The sequence below is a fragment of the Alosa pseudoharengus genome, unplaced genomic scaffold, assembly GCF_046254945.1.
Source record: "Alosa pseudoharengus isolate Yale_2024_CS ecotype anadromous, Long Island Sound unplaced genomic scaffold, YU_APseudo_1.1 YU_APseudo_1.1_scf_1, whole genome shotgun sequence".
Lineage (NCBI taxonomy): Eukaryota > Metazoa > Chordata > Actinopteri > Clupeiformes > Clupeidae > Alosa > Alosa pseudoharengus.
Window position 1 is genome coordinate 56,015,752 of NW_027468564.1, and position 17,070 is coordinate 56,032,821.

A 17,070-nucleotide genomic window follows, 5' to 3' on the forward strand; every position below is an offset into this window, starting at 1 on the left:
TTTGCACATTTGTTTGAAGTGCGGAAATGTGTTTTCAGCATAATGCAGATGAAGTGGCAGCCATTAGAGCATATGGCTTCCTGCCTGTGATGAGTCCATTTGGCTCCACTAATCTGGAATGCATCATCCCCTGCTGTTGCAGGTGTCACAGTGGCACTCCGCTTGCGTTTCAACATCTACTCACAGAGCGGTCGTTTGAACAGCCACTCACAGAGCGGTCGCGGCTCGTCCCAGACGCGTGCTCGCCGCTTTTGCCACTCGCACGACATCAAGCAGCTCGGCGGCACCCGGGCTAACGAGCCGCCTTCGCCGGCGAGTTAATGATCCCCGCTCGCTGAGCGGGTGACCCTGCTGTTTTCTGAGACGGGGCACTCTTTCGCACAGCCTAATGGATTAATCAGGCCCGTAATTTAATACAAACAGTTTAATAGAAAATAAACACATTCCGCTGATGAGCTCAGAGGCCCATCTAAGCTAACGCGGTGGGCGATGAAGTCGAGAGAGAGAGAGAGAAAGAGAAAGAGAGAGAGAGACGCAAACGAGGCTGCTCTTTGGGGTCATTTGAGAGAGAGGCTAACGAGCGAGTCGATGGGGTTGCGCCGGGTGGCACAGCGTGCTGCACTCCTACAGGGCACCTGGTGGCGAAGCCCGGGCCTGAGCCGAGCTGACCGAGACGGAGGTCAGTGTGGAGACTGAGGCTGGCATCAGCTGACATGGAGAACAAAAGAGCCACTGCGAGGAGAGAGGGCTGTCAGCTGCGGAACCTTGAGCTCAGGAGGGATGAAAAGAGGTCCTCGCCAGCCCCTGTTTAGCATATGTGCCCCTTCATTAAGCAGATTCTAAGGCAGCAGGGGTGGGGGTGTGGAGGGGGGAGGTAGGGTGGAGAGTCTGGGTGGTGGTGGTGGGGCGACTCCCATTAGGCAGGTCCTTCACCTCTCACCCTCTCTGCACTCATCTCCATACCAGGCTGACCCCCACAGTTGCCGCTCATTTACACGCCAGACGGCCCTGACCACGGCCCCCCCTCCCGTCTCCCGGGCGACACCGGTTCGCATGAAGCAGACCATGATGGGGCGGCTTTGATCGCAGCATGCGTGCTCACCTCAGCCTGTCACTAATCCTGGCGCAAGTCAAAGCAGGCTAGGCTCTCAAGATCTCAGAGGGGGACCGAGCCATCAGTCTCATTTGCCCCGAGGACACCCAATCAGCGCCTGCTCTCTCATCTCACCACTGCAGTAGCGCTGGAAGTAGCAAGTAGCCTGAGCAGACATGGTCAGCAGTGACAGAGGACACGAGCGCATCCATGTAGCATTGTTTACTCTACAGCATGTAAATCAGTCATGCCCTGTCGTGGACACACTGGAGAGTGAAAGTGCGCCAGCCGGCCGGCCAAGGGGCTTCTGGCTAGTGAGAGAGATTGACAGGGAGCCTGGCCAGCCATGACTCTATTGGGACCGATTTGAATTCATGCCGTTCCCAGAGGACCTCTTCTGCCCCAGACACCACCATCAATTCACCTCTGGACTGAAGGCCAGACTCCCACGGGGCCAGGCAGGTGGAGGTCAGGGTGGAGGAGTCAGGGTTGGGGTCGAAGGGGCCGCAGACTGACCCTGATCGAGCCGCGTGGGGCATCGATCGGCCTCTGGCTAACGGTTTCTTCCCGATCAATACGCCAGGCAGGTCTGAGTAATGCAAAGAGATCATGGGCGAATTTCAGTTGGAAAAAAAAAGAGAAAGAAATTGATTTCTCCAACTGGCGCAGAAGTCCAGAAATCAAGACATGCTTTTGTAATGATGATGTGAGTTCACAGCCAATCGCACCACTGCAGAAGAAGATTTTAGGACAGGGCTGCTAAACGATGCTCTGCGCGTGTCTTGTCGGGTGTTTTGATCAAGAGGTCATGTCTCACCCACGCCATATCAGTAGCGTGGACGCAGACGAGGGGGGAGGAGAGAGCCAAGCGGCCATATTTCACGGCAGCGGGACACTAAAACTCTGCCGTAACAAGACTGCGGTGGCTGGGCTTCTGGCCGTGTGAGATTACATTCATGTTTCCTCTCCACTGCCTCCATCCCTGAACTCATTTCGCCTCTGCAGCTTGATAAAACTGATCTCATCAGGCTCAGACTTTCTCTCTCTCTCTCTCTCCTTCCATCTCGCTTTCTTTCTTGCTGCCTCCACATCTACAATTTGTAACCAGGGCAGCATATCCCAAAGCCAGACAGACCATTCAGAGGCTCAGATGTCTCTGCAGACGGGCAGGCCTATTTCCAGACAGCTTTGAAAGTCCATTTTATCTCCTCCGTCATGGATCTGAGGAGGCATGACAGTCCCTCCAGCTCCTCACAGTTCTGCAGACCACAGTCTGAGGGTTCCTTTGGCAAAAAATATGGACCCCCCCCCCCCCCACACACACACACTGCACCTGAAAATAGCAACATGTCTTTCTTGGCATCCTGTGCCTCTTTGAATTAGTACTCAAAGGTCCCACACAGTAGGGGTTGAGATCTGTGACTGACTACAAGACAAAAGAGTCTTTCCTGTTGACGTGGTTCCAAACTCTCCACTTTTCATGACGTAAGGATTGCAGTGAGAACACATACGGAGCCTCCTCACACACTCACTCACTCACAGGCCATTTTAATGCTGGCCGAGATCTAAGGTGTTGTGGGTATTTTGTCACACATTTCCTAACTGGCAATACACCTCTGCTTTGGCTCACAGAGAGGTGCAAAACACATTCAGTGTGTTTGATGAGGACTTCAGAGACAGATGGCACAGCATGATACGGCAGATACACGGCACGGACAGATGAAACACAAAGGGACAGTTACCCGCACATGGATTAGGGCTAGTCCTACACTTAAAGAAAACGGCAATTTAAATCTTCATTGGAACATTTTTTTTTAAGTCTTGCTTAATCCATATACAAGAAAGTGGATCTTTCCAGAACCATTTGAGTGTTGAGTATTAATATTGAATACTGAAAGGCTTTTTGCCTTTTCATATGAGACAATGAATTGTGACAGGAAGCGAGTGTGAGACCCGATGGGGTGGGATTGGGAAATGACCGCGACTCAAATTTGAACTTGGGTACTCCTGACCTTACAGCCACTTGTGCCACAGCAGAACCCCCCCCCCCCCCAATACTGGATCTGTTCAGGGAACAAGGGACATTCTGCAGACCCACCCAAGTGAACACTTGCAGCACTACTGAGTGCATTGGGCTTGCTCATTAGACTTCGGCTCAATCACAGGTCTGAGTGCTTTTAACAAGACAAAACTCCAGTGTCTGCATATGTAGCTCATCCATCATCCCAGGGGACTCAGAAGAACATAAAAGCCCCGGCGCTTCCCTCTCATCTGAGTTTTTAAAGTGCTACAAAAAAACAGAGTCTGTTAGGAGGGATTCATCTCAGCGGGGGCCTGAGCTGAACTGGAGCGTTCGCTCCGCTCTGCGTTTACTCCGCTTAAAGTCCTGGCAGCGCCCCGGCTCGTCTCTCCTCGTGTTTGCCTCGGAGAGGCCAGGGCCCCCAGGCTCGTATTTATTTTGATAAATTGTAGAGGAAGCCCTGCTAATAAATCAGCTGAATGATGAATAAGAGCTTTAAATAGGATATTAAGATTAATATCGTGAGCCTGGTACTTGGTGACAAGTACACAATCGCCGGCTTCTCCTCTCCAGTCAAATTGGCCCAGCTTCTCTTGTGGCGCCGACAGGGCGATTTCTTATCAACCTATTTGAGGAAGAGGGAGAGAGAGAGATTGAGGAAGAGAGAAAGACAGGGAAGGAGAGAGAGAGAGGGAGGGTGGAGAAGAGTGATGAAGTGCAGGGAGAAAAGCGATGGGGATGGAATGAGAAAGAGAGAGAGAGAGGGAGATGGAGGAGGGCACTGCAAGCCTTGTGCCACTGCCTCTGTGCTAGAGGGAGGAGGGGTGATCTTTGTTAAAGGTTGCAGGGTGGAGGGAATGTGGACGTGTTCCTCTCTCTCTCAAACACACACACACACACACACACACACACATACACTCGTCCTTTCCATCTCGGGCATAACCACACTCCAATACTGACTTATTTACTCCCAAGTTGAGCCTCAGGTCCTGCGGTGGTGTGCAGTAATTGCTTTTTTATCCCCTGCTACTGAGGGGGAGAGGGAGAGAGGGAGCACAGGCTTTGTTCACCAACGGGGGCTGCAGCTGCTGGGCGGCGTGCGCAGCACAACACACCTAACAATGTGGCATATTCAGAAAACTGATCTAGAACAACTAGAATGTCCTAACAATGTGGCATATTCAGAAAACAGATCTAGAACAACTAGAATGTCCTAACAATGTGACATATTCAGAAAACTGATCTAGAACAACTAGAATGTCCTAACAATGTGGCATATTCAGAAAACAGATCTAGAACAACTAGAATGTCCTAACAATGTGGCATATTCAGAAAACTGATCTAGAACAACTAGAATGTCCTAAGTGGCATATTCAGAAAACAGATCTAAAACAACTAGAATGTCCTAACAATGTGGCATATTCAGAAAACAGATCTAAAACAACTAGAATGTCCTAACAATGTGGCATATTCAGAAAACAGGTCTAGAACAACTAGAATGTCCTAACAATGTGGCATATTCAAAAAACAGATCTAGAACAACTAGAATGTCCAAAAAGTGCTGTTCAGCATTTTCTTTTTTTAAATCTAAATGTAAAATTTAAATTTAAAACTATTTTAAAATCATACACTATAGGCACATTTCATCATGTCCAGGATAAAACAACATTTCTATGATATATCTCATAAAACATAAATAAAACATTTCTATGATATATCTCATCTCATAATAATTCAATTAAACTACCACAGGCAAGGCAACTGAAAAACCAGCATAACCTGAAATAGTTATAACAAACAAATAAGCGTCGTAAGTGTTGTTGAATGAAAATAAAATGTCCCTAATGTGTCTTCTGAAGATGTATTGTAAAAGTAATCTGGATGCATTAATTACACTGGTTATGAAGGAATACAACAATGATTAATTAGTATTCCACAATGCAGACTTTTCTGTGTGTGTGTGTGTGTGTGTGTGTGTGTGTGTGTGTGTGTGTGTGTGTGTGTGTGTGTGAGAGAGAGAGTAAATCTGTGTGCATATAGAATGTCTTTAAACGTGCCTTTTGTACATGATGCCTGGCGATTGGAAACGCAAACAGGCAGAGAAAGCGAGTAATTGATGTGGCTGTTGTGCCATTGTGGATGTGAAGTCTGTGGTGTTGCTCTATTAGTGGGTTGAGTAATGCCTTCTCCTCGCGTTCATAATTAAGCCCGCTGAACAATTGAACACTCAAAGCCGGTGAGTTGCATGGGTAATGACTTCAATTAAGGGCCCTGCACAAAGCTGAGGGCTGCCTTTAGAGTCAACGGGCATGACGACAGCAATTAAATGAAAATGCAGATGTGTGTGTACACACACACACAAGTACAGACACATGCACTCACAGTAGAGAGACACACACACATCAACACACACACACACACACACACACACACACACACACACACACACACACACACACACACACAACACACACACACACACACACACACACACACAAGAACACAAGTTAAAAATACACACTTTGCAAATACACACACAGATGACAGATCTGTCAAATCGGCATTCTCCACGATAATTGCACAACAATTCCCACGTCTCAAACATCTCCTGCTGTACTTTAATCTTCACAGGACTCAAAGCCACTAACAGAAGTCCAAAAGACATGGCAGCTGCATCTGTATGAATAAGCCGATCATTAGAAGAAGTCTCCCTGCTGATGATCCGTCTCCGTCTCGGAGAAAGATAATTATTTAGATGTGCTGATCTGATGAGGACTCTAACGCTGGCGCACGACAGAAACGCGGGAGAGAGACGGAAAGCGTGCTGCTGCTAAGACAGCCCACCATCTGGGTGGATCTGCCTCACGCACAACACAGGATCACTGCAGTCGCAAATATGCATTTCAGCACACAAAGAGAATTTAGGGCTTCATACGTTCGCACATGAATCTATGTAAACACAAATTAATTACAGCGGCGAAGCGACTGTTTCGACATCTGTCACTACACAAGATTGTGACACATTGAGACTAATTTCTTCCTCACTTATTTACTTCTCCAATAGCCTCGTTTATCACACATACAAACACACACACATGCACACACACAAACAGGTACTGCTTGGAAGCTTGTTGTCTTGACAACAGGAGCAGCAGCCCGACCCTGGGGTTGTGAGTGGAATGACAAACAGAATGGTTGGGGAGAGAGGAGCATGAGGGAGAAAAAAACAGGGACAGAGAGAGGAGAGAGAAAGGAGAGAGAGAGAGAAAGAGAGAGAGAGCAGAGGAGCTGCATAGAGATGCAAATCACATGAGCAGCTCCACCCTGACCATGAGAGAGCCATCACAGCAGCGTCTGACACACGTCTGGACTAGGGATGCACGATATATCGGCGGCCGATATATTATTAGCCGATAAGTGAAAAAATGAAAATATCATTATCGGTCCGATAAAGAAATTCTGGCCGATAATTTGCGCCGATATTTTTTAAAGTCCTAATTTAGGCCTACGTAAGGTCCGTCTGGCTACACTGAGCCACTTGAGCTTGGTTGGCTAAAAAATTTTCCTCAATATAATGTCAGCGATGTGAATGTATTTCACCACTCTAACAAAATCTGTGCATATGCGTTCATTTGGGAATCTGTGCATCTCAAAATCCTCTCATGAATGATCCGCCATTTAACCTTAACAGAGCGGAGCTCTGCCGTCTTGTGCTGATGTGTTTGCACTTTACCGCGCTGGTCGGGTAAACAAATAAACAAACTCGTTAGTGGGACGAGTAGGCTACATAAGTAGGCCTAGTTCTGTTGTGTTTTAGTATTATATTTGCATTACTTTAGCTTGGGTTTTGTATTATTACCTAGAAATATGCTAACCATTCGTGCTTCAGTTCCAGACAGGTCATCATAATAAGTTATTAAAACCTTCTGGGCTAACTCCTTTCATTTCTGCTGCAGCAGGTTGTGCGCAACAGAGTAGACGGACATAAGTCTGAGGAGTTGCAGCTTTATTCAGTTACCCGCAGTTGAAACTAAACCTAAGTTTCCCTCACAAACTCTGATTTGGTCGCTATACTGTAGCTTTATCCAAGCTGAGCCGTTTATGAGCGTTTAGTCCTAAATGAAAACGATTCAAACTCTCTAGCCACTCACTCGCAATTCACTGACGTCAGGTTCACTTAAAGGAGCCACACATACTGTAGGGCTAGGCTACTGTTATGTTGTTGACTGCCGTACTATTGAGGACTATTATGAGTTCTCTGTCCATCATTTGGTGGTAGGTAAAATTACTGCAATAAAATTATGCTTATTAAATGCTTTCCCTAAATCACTTTTCACAATTTTGTTTCAAGAGTAATATTATCGGTTATTGTATCGGTATCGGCCACAACAAACCAATAAATATCGGTTATCGTTATCGGCCCTAAAATCGGTGCATCTCTAGTTTGGACAGCAGGCATCTGCCCGTCCCGCACGTTAGCTCCAAAGACGCAGGCAAGCATGGAAGCATGAACTACAACTCCCAGCAGGCCCCATTCCCCCAGCTCTTCCTGGTTCAGGCCTATGTACCCTATAGATTACATACATACACCCAGACCCACCACCACCACCCTCCCCCCTCGTCCTGCCCAGTGTGCGGACTCTCATTAGCGGAGCACTTCTGAGGCCTCCCACGCCTCCTCACCACGTCTCATGTTCTCTCCTTCTGAGAACAGAGCCGAGCGCGGGATCATTAAATTACTTTCCCCCCGCGCTCCACTTCATTAAAGGCCCAATAGAAATCCCCCGACCAGCACAAGCTCAGCGAGAAGCCGGCCTGTCGAACGGGCATGATCCTCCTCGTGCCGATTGTGCTCGGCCGTGTCCGGCCGCCGGCTATCTAATTGCACTTTTGGCCCCGAAACCCCTAATGGAAAAAAAAAGAGGACTGCATAGCAACAATGGACACAGGACAAAGCCCACGATTGGACTTCGTGAGGGAGCAAAAGAGCGCACGATTGGTGGACTGGTTGGGGTTTTAGTGCACACTTGGTGGTTTTAGTGCACACTTGGTGGTTTTAGTGCACACTTGGTGGTTTTAGTGCACACTTGGTGGTTTTTTATGCTGGCGCTGGATACTGTGACTCTTTCTGTCTCTCCCTCTCTCTGAATGATGCTGAAAGTCCACATCTATATCATGTTATGCTATCATTTTGAGTTTATTATTTTAAAATGTACATCACTTTGGTGAACCGCTGTCATTTTTAAACGTGTTTTATAAATAAACTGGCATTGGCATTGAAAGACTGCCAATGTCTAGATATCTAGATGAAGTGTGGATCTGAAGAATGGTGCTTCCTGTGCCTGGCTTGTGCTTCAATCAGCAGTACGCGTTTGTTTCTCATTGTTTCTGTTGGGCTCAGTCGATGTGGTTGATTAGGCCATTTCCCATGTAGAGACGGAGTGGCTCACGTGTCTGAGTAACAGCAGCTCTTAGCCACCACGGGGGCCTCTGCAGACTCTCACAGAGCACAAAAAGCCGATTCAGTTCACCCAGAACAGCAGCTCTCACACACCACAGACGTCCATTCCCGGCAGGTGGATAAGTGGCTCGATTGTCTGTAACGTCGTGGGCACTTTCTTTTTTTCTCTCTCTCACTCCCTTTCCCTCTCTGTCTCTCTCTCTCTCTCTCTCTCTCCTCCCTTGGCAGACGTTCAGCGGGGCACAACTGGCACAGGGTGGCGGAGCGTGTCTGAGAGGCTCTGTGTGGGCGCCGGAGGCCGTGCCAGGACACATGACTGCTGCTGTTTAACCCCCGTCTATCCATCTGTGGCGCGGCTGGTTTGGCATGTAGGAGGAGGGTCGCCACCTGGCCCGTGCCAGCTCAAACCGCCCCCCCCCTGCCCCCCCTCTGTGCCCCCGACCCCCCACCCGCACCAACCCGCCCCCCACCCCCGCCTTCTCCGCCAGGCCCCAGAGAGAACCTGAGCTCCCCCAAAACAAAGGGCCTGTCATGATCCCGCGGCCCCCCTCGTCCAGTGTAAGGGCTGGCGGAGGTGGAGGGTGCCGGAGAGGAGGGGTCAGTGACAGACGAGGATGAAGCCATCATCCTCTGCTCACAGCAGTGGAGCTGGGGCCTAGGCTGCCGCCACTCGTTAACATGTTAATTAGCCAGAGAGCTAATTAAACTTGGCGAGAGGCTCCTGTCTCGTTAGAGCCCTCAGATTAATGGCGGTTCACGGGGGTCGGCATGACAACAGGAAGCTGGCATGCGTGCAGTGGATGCACTGGTCATGGGCGACCTCCGTCTTAATCAGAGATATGGGGGCAGCTGGGTAAAGTGCCTGGGCCAAACGACGACAATGATGGGTGAGGGTTCACATTATTGCCACAGTAATGGACCCCAGTGTAAAGATACTCAACTCCAGAACAACATAAAATTGTACCATTTCCTCAAGAAAAAACTATTATGGTTTCTAAGCTTAATGGGCAAATAAACCTTGCTTATGTTTCGAGTCGTTTAAAATAGAAATGGTCAATCACACGAAAGTGCATAGCTGAGACTAAATTAATCTCACAGCCGATTCAGCTAAGGCATCACACTCCATCCTTTTCCACAGGAAGTTCTTGTGTGTGTGTGTGTGTGTGTGTGTGTGTGTGTGAGATAGTGAGAGAGAGAGAGAGAGAAGAGAGAGAGAGAGAGAAAGAGAGAGAGAGAGAGAGAGTGTGACAGGACATATTAAGCTCGGTTTGTTTTATGGGCAGTAGCTAATTGAGTTGGGTAGATTGGCAGTCTCCCCCGTCTCTCTTGAAGATTACATATTTCCCTTTCATATCAGCGCGCAGCAGCCTGGTCGCCTCATCTATCTCCATCCCTCGCCTCCTCTTCCTCTCCTCCTCTTCCTCGGCACCGCTGCCGTGGCTTTCTCTCAGGCTAATTAGCTCTCCGCCTTCTCCTGCTACTGTCTGCTACTCTCTCTCTGTTTCTCCCTCCCTCTCTCTCTCACACACACACACAGAGAGAGAGAGAGAGTCACAATCCCTCCTTCTCTCCCTGATCCTCAATGAGTTAATTAGGCTCATGGCTGGCACCCTCTCACCATGCTGGTGCCCAGGGGGGCAGCCACACCACTCCACTCCACTCCACTCATGATTGGGGGGCTATTTATAGCAGGCAACACAAAAGGAGAGACGGACAAAAAAAGACAGATGAAGGTCACTCTGGCTCTTCCAATATATGAATGTGTCTATGTGTGTGTGTGTGTGTGTGTGTGTGAGTGAGAGAGAGAGTGTGTGTGTGTGTGTGTGTGTGTGAGAGAGAAAGGGTGTGTGTGTGTGTGTGTGTGTGTATGCATGACTGAGAGACGGGGTGCAAGAAAAAAAGGCTATTAAGAACTTGGCTGACAGACTTATGGAGAGATATTGGATAGGCTCCTATGGGAGAGGTTTAGATAAAGAAGAAACAATGAGAACACTTACTTCATAAGCGACAGCCGAGAAACATTTCAATGGCGGTCGCTTCCTGGGGGCTAATGGTGTTATGGTCAAGGTGCGAGCGGAGAGTAGTCAGCCCGCTTCTGCCTGGCAATAATACTTAAGCTACTGCTTCAATTACAGCCAGCATTGCTTACTAATTAGCGTGACAACGGAGGCTGGCGGCCATTAGAAACCTATGGAGAGCAGCCATGACACTTAGAGAGGGGCTTGTTGCGGTTTAAAATAGCAGGAGTGAATAGGCTACAGCTCCCGGTGGCAGCCCGCACAGTACTCCACGGGGTTCAGTCCTAGTGCTCTCTGGCTGAGAGTGTGGATGAAATACACACAGACTCCTGGACTCGTGAAATATGAAGACCTGCTCTATTAAGTGAAGGGATCACACTGTAATTTACACCAAAGGTCAAGCACTGTCGTATTCATCAATGGGATTCAAAGGTCTGAGAGCCTGCCATGCCTTAAACTCTAGCAGGAATTGAGTCTCGATTTATTATTTATTTATTTTTTGTGTCGGTCTCTGTAAAGAGTTGCCATTTAAAGACAATAGGGTCGGTAAGGTGAGGGCTACTCTGGGCCAGGAGTGGTGAGCGTCGGCTCACCCCCCTCGTTTGTACGCAGCGCTGAACTCCAATGTAAACAACGCTGGATAAAAAAAACACACACATCAGAGTCATCACCATTCACGCACGTAGCCAAATATAGACACAAAGTGGAACCTGAGGAGTGAGCTGGGTGGTGAGTTAATTTCTCTCCTTTTTTCCTCCAATAAACAAAGCAATCAGTGGCAGTCAGAGACACAATTACGAGGTAATTATGGAAAATAACAGGCTTTTCCTCAACACTTTCCATGCTTGTTTCACAGAGGAGACCCCCGCCGACCCCCCACCCTTATCCCCATGCTCACCTCCTCACCCCCACCCCCTTCCTCCCTCCCCCCTCACCGAGCCCTGTTTAATTAACACCCTTGCCGTATCATGGCAACACGCTCTTCAATCTTTGTGCTAGCACGGCGCTGCGCTGCGCTAATTAGCAGATTTAAATGTGCAAGCGTGTGTGAGTGTGTGCGTGTGGGTGTGTGTCTCAACCTCCCAGAGATGACCCGTGTAATTACCGACGTGGCCGTAAGCGCGACCCTCGCCTCGCCGCCCATCTAGCCCGAAAATACTCCCCCACAGGTTGCCCCCCCTCCCCTTCCCTGTGTGAGGGGGTGAGCTGTATTGGGCCAGCCTGAGTGGCATCCATGACTCAGTGAGAGGGGGGTGGGATTGGCGCCGCGGGTCGGGGGAAGGCGTTACAGTGCCACACCGGAGGTGGGCGAGGCTGACACGCCACGAGGGCACAGCCGCACGCACAGCACTTTCTGCAACATGCACTACACAGACGCGAGTGGCATGGCGACATCACACACACACACACACCAGTGTGCCTCCCCCAACGCCAATCACAAAGCTGTCTTCACACACACACACAGACATACACACACACACACAAACACAAATTCACATATACAGACACACACACACACAAACACAAATGCACATATACAGACACACACACACACACACACACACACAAAGACACACACACACTCACATAAAACACACACACACACACACACACACACACACACTGTGGAGCAGCAGTGCCCACAGACCTATCCAGATGCCACGGTGCTAATGTCTTCTGTATTCCCATCAGGAGAGGTGGCAGAGCTCGGCGTGGGTGAGAGGAGAGGGCGCAGGCATGCCAGCAGAGCGCCCAGCCCACACGCCAACGCTGATGCCCGCTTCGCCCGGCGCCATACGCAGACCTGGCAGCGCGTTGGCTCTGGATTAATGTTTACTCGTGTTAGTGGCGGAGCTCCGTCAGTGAAGCACTGAAGCAAACAGGAATAACATCTGTCTGGATTCCAAGATCTGGCGTCCAGCAAACGGCTGGACAGGGCGGGGCTGACCATCAATATGAAACAGGGGCAATCGGGGAGCCCCATCCGTGTGAGACCCATCCCTGCATTAGTAACGCACCTGCTGCCCGTGTATTTGAATGGACATTGACAGCAGGGGGGAGTTTAGCAGCCTCACTGAGACAGAGAGGTGGAGGACACTGGGGTGGAGTAGTCTGCCCCTCCACCTCCTCCACCCCTCCCTCCACCACCTCAAACGAGTCCATCATGGGGCACTCGCGGCCTGAACGATGTGTTGCAAAGTTCACACTCACTGTTCAATTATCCATGAGTCTGACCGGAGCTCTCCTCCGAGGGAGGCCGGGGGACCCGCGCTCCCTGCCCCTAACCCCCCCCCCCCCCCCTCCCCCATGGCAGGCAGTCGATACCAACTAGCCTCGCAGCTCCTCAGTGGTCCGTGTCAATATTATGGATCTGTTTCCTTCCAGAAAGAGCACAGCGAGCCCGGGCACCAGTGTGCCACCCCGATCGCCAATCACACAGCTGTCTTCCTCTGACACATCATAAAAATGGAACAGGCAGCGAGTCAACCGCCAAGAGAGAGAGAGAGAGAGAGAGACTGTGACAGAGGCTCCCAGGGCCACAAGGACAGAGGAGCCCCCCTTCCACTCACACACACCCCCCCCCCCCCCCCAAGGGAGCCATTAAAAAGCTTCCCTCCCGCTTTGGACACAGACACACTCCACTTGTTTATAAATCACTGGGGCTGTAGCAACGGATTGAGCACAAGGGAGAGAGAGAAGAGGAGGGAGGAGGGAGAGAGGGATGAAAAACAGGGATGAAATGAAATAAAACTTTTTTTTTCCTTCTTTCTTTTGCTTTTTCATTGCTCTCCAGCCGGCCTTGGTGAAAGCCCTCCTGTTTGGCCATTTTTCAGCTCTATCTAATATCAGGATCCAGGGGGTAATGCCTCTCCCTGCCGGAGACCGGTGTTCCATCACGGCTTGGGGTCGCATCCACCCCCCCCCTCCACCCCTCACTGCCCCCACCCCCTGCCTGTAGATAACTAATTCCAGCCTTATCCTGCCCGTAATATTGCCTTATCGCCACACCACTGCGCGGAGCCCACAGCCGTGTCCAGGCTGGGTGATGGAGAGTGCTGGCATGGCGGAACTGATTGCGGTGTGGCGGTCGCTGTGGCGCACCATTACTCCCCTGAGGTCCCCATCCCCCTAAGCCCCTTCACTCAGATGCCCCCCCCCCCACAACCACCACCACCACCGACCCCCCCCTCGTGATACTGCCTCTGATATTGCCCCACCATTACATCACTCAGCTCCAGCCCTGCAGGCACCAGCACCTCCCCAGCAGCCTGACACGGGAGCAGAAAGCTATTTCACTCACTCCTCTCCTCTCTCTCCTTCTCTACCGCTCCTTCTCTCTCTCCCTCTTTCTCTTTCAGTCTCCCTCTCTCTACTGTTCCCCCTCTCTCTCTCCTGCTCCTTCTCTCTCTCCCTCTTTCATGCTCCCTCTCTCTTTCACTCTTCCTCTCTCTTTCTCTCTACCACTCCTTCTCTCTCTACCACTCCTTCTCTCTCCTCTCTCTCTCTCTGCTCCCTCCTCCATCACTCCGCCTTTTCTCATTCCTCTTCTCAATTACACTGCTGATACGGTGCCATGCTTCACTGCCCAACAAGAGAGAAGTGTTCTTGGTAAACAACCAGCCAATGTGAAAAACACCGCCGGCATGTTTGAGTCACTCTGCTCTCAAATCTCTATGTCTCTCTTATCCTGATTTTATTTACCCAAAACAAATCAACGTGCTATAAACTAACGCTGTGGGGATAAACTAAACACGTGTCTCCAGGCAGTTCATGTAAAACAGCCCCACATGTAATGTGAGCTACAGACGACTTGACCATGGCATAACAATGAGGTGAGTCAGACTGAGGCTACCAGATCCCCACAAATTACACTGTGGGCAATACCAGCGATTCCCCCAACGCATGCACTGACCTCTTGTAAAAAACAGCTTCTGGCATGTCAAAAAGTGTGTTAATAAAGAAAGATGACGAGCCCGGTTCCTTGACATTTGAATCTTGCCATACTTGCAAACGTACTACCGCAGTATTCTTTCAGTGCCTGTGCCTCGCTTTTTTCACCAGAAATAATTTTTTGTGTGTGTGTGTGTGTGTGTGTGAGTGTGTCTGTGTGTGTGTGTGTGTGTCTGAGAGAGAAAGGGCTTGGGGGGTTTGGGTGAGTATAAAGGGTGTGTGTGTGTGTGTGTGTGTGTGTGTGTGTGTGTGGAGCGGGGGGTGGGTGGGGGTGTAACAGCCTTGCCCTCCATCCCCACTCTGCCAGCTTCCTCACCCTCCCCGCGGCTCCCAGGGCAACAGAGATTGATGTGCTCGGCCTGCCCGTTGCCATGGCGCTACCTGACGACGAGCACTGCGCTGCAGCGAGCGGGGCGGCAGCCACTGCCTCTGAGCTCACCAATGAGAGGGGAGAAAAGTGAGGGAGAGAGAGGGAGGAGGGAGAGAGAGAGAGAGAAGAGGAGGGAGGGAGAGAGAGAGAGAGTAGGGGAGAGGGAGGGAGAGAGAGGCAGGGAGGCTTCCGTTTCATCCGGCAGCCGTGCTGCCGCACACACTCGCTCCATTCGCTGGAATTAAATCACGCGGCGCTCAGAGACAGCGCCGTGAATTATTTATGGGAGCCCGCTGCCCAGCTCGGCACTAATAAAGTTACGGCTGCCACTAATTTGCAGTTTGATGAGGTGGGCTTTTAGCAAAGGATTCTGGGCGAGCATTAAGTACATATTGTTTTTACAGATTTGATTACTTTTTTATTGTTATTGTTATTAATGCACTGGGCATATACTGGAGTGTGGTGACTCTCACAGTGCAAAGCACTGGAAACCAATGGTGCCAATAACTTACATCAGTCAGAAGACCCATGTAAAAAATATATTTCCTGAAGTGCAAGCACTGTGTCTAAATATGTATACAGGAAGACTGCATAGATGTATACAGTATATATATATATATTTATTATTTATATTTTCATAGGCTTGGTAGAGTCAGATATACAATAGCATGCTGCCAATGGCGAACTACAAGCGCATTCATCATTTCCTTCCTCATATTATTCAGGCTAATTTGGGTCAGTATATAGATGCCCTGCCTTTGATCTGCCGCCTCCATGATTGCGAATAACACGCTAAATATCAGCGTGGCCTCCAGCGTGGCACTGTGGGAGAAGCGGTCAGCGGGGAGAGGCGCTTAGTGCGCAGCGGTCACAGTCGCTGTCACCGCCGGAGAACACCCCGCGGCTAGCGTCTCTGAAGGAGGCCGGCTGCCATCATCGGCGGCGGAGATAAAACACAGCAGGGTCCCGCTAGCGCGCCGGCCCCACTAACGCGGGCGAATAATTAATCAGAACGGGACACTCGAGCGGCGCGCGGTCACTCAGCGGGGTCCGCACGGCCTCACGGCGCTGCCGCCAAACGCTGTCCCCAGCTGGCTGCGGCGGAAAAATTATTTTAAAAAAAATAAAAAAAATACGACATGGAAATTTCCAGACCCGCTGATTGTCACCTCCCTCCTTCCTTTTGAACTCAAGCATCTTCATGAATAGTCTAAAAAGAATAACGTGGCCCTACTGACACTAAATGGCTGTGCGGCGCCTTTGATACATGCTGCCACTGATACGGCTGCCTTTTTGATGCGGCTAAATGGCCTGCACAGGGCCCACTGACTAAACAAGCGGGCGGGGTGGTCTTGTCTTTTGAGCAACTTAAGCGAATCAAGAGGGAAGGCGTTACGAGGGACACCCCTCTCTCTCTCTCTCCCGCCTCAGGTGAGTAGTGCTCGGCCCCGCGACAGCACGCCGCTGACAAAGACGTATGGGCAAATCTTCACATTAGTACTTGAGCTGCTTCCCCTGCACCTGATAGATGGAGTCTAGCAGCGCCACACTATTCTATTAGGGGGAGAGAAATGCGCTCGCGCTGACGGGAAACGCACTCGCCTCCATCATACACCCCCCTGTTCACAGTGAGTTCTGAAGGAAAGAGTGAGGGAGGAAGAGAGAGAGAGAGAGGGAGTGGTGGAGGAGAGAAAGCGACAGAGGAAGAGGAGCAGAGTGCCACCCTAACCATTATGAGTGGCGTCATCCATCACAGGGTATTGTCTTGTCCTTGTAATAACTCCTGATCCACTTGTTTCTGCAGTTGCTCCTCATGATAGTGGGCCCTCCACTAAGACTAATAGGGCCCACGTCTAGCCACTGCTGTTTGCACGCGCACGCAGGTGTCACACACAATCAGGTGGGCGTGGGCCAGGATGGGACTTAAAGGAGCGCAGACAGGGAAGAGGTGGAGATGAGAGGAGCATCCGGCAGCTCCTTTATATGAGCATGTGTGGACTGGATAAGTGCGTGTGTGTGTGTGTGTGTGTGTGTATGAGCATGGGTTTATGAGAGTGTTTGTTTGAGTGTGGGTGTATGAGTGTATTTGATTGAGCGTGTGTGGACTGTATGAATGTCTGTGTGTGTGTGTATGAGCATGTGTTTATGACTGTTTAT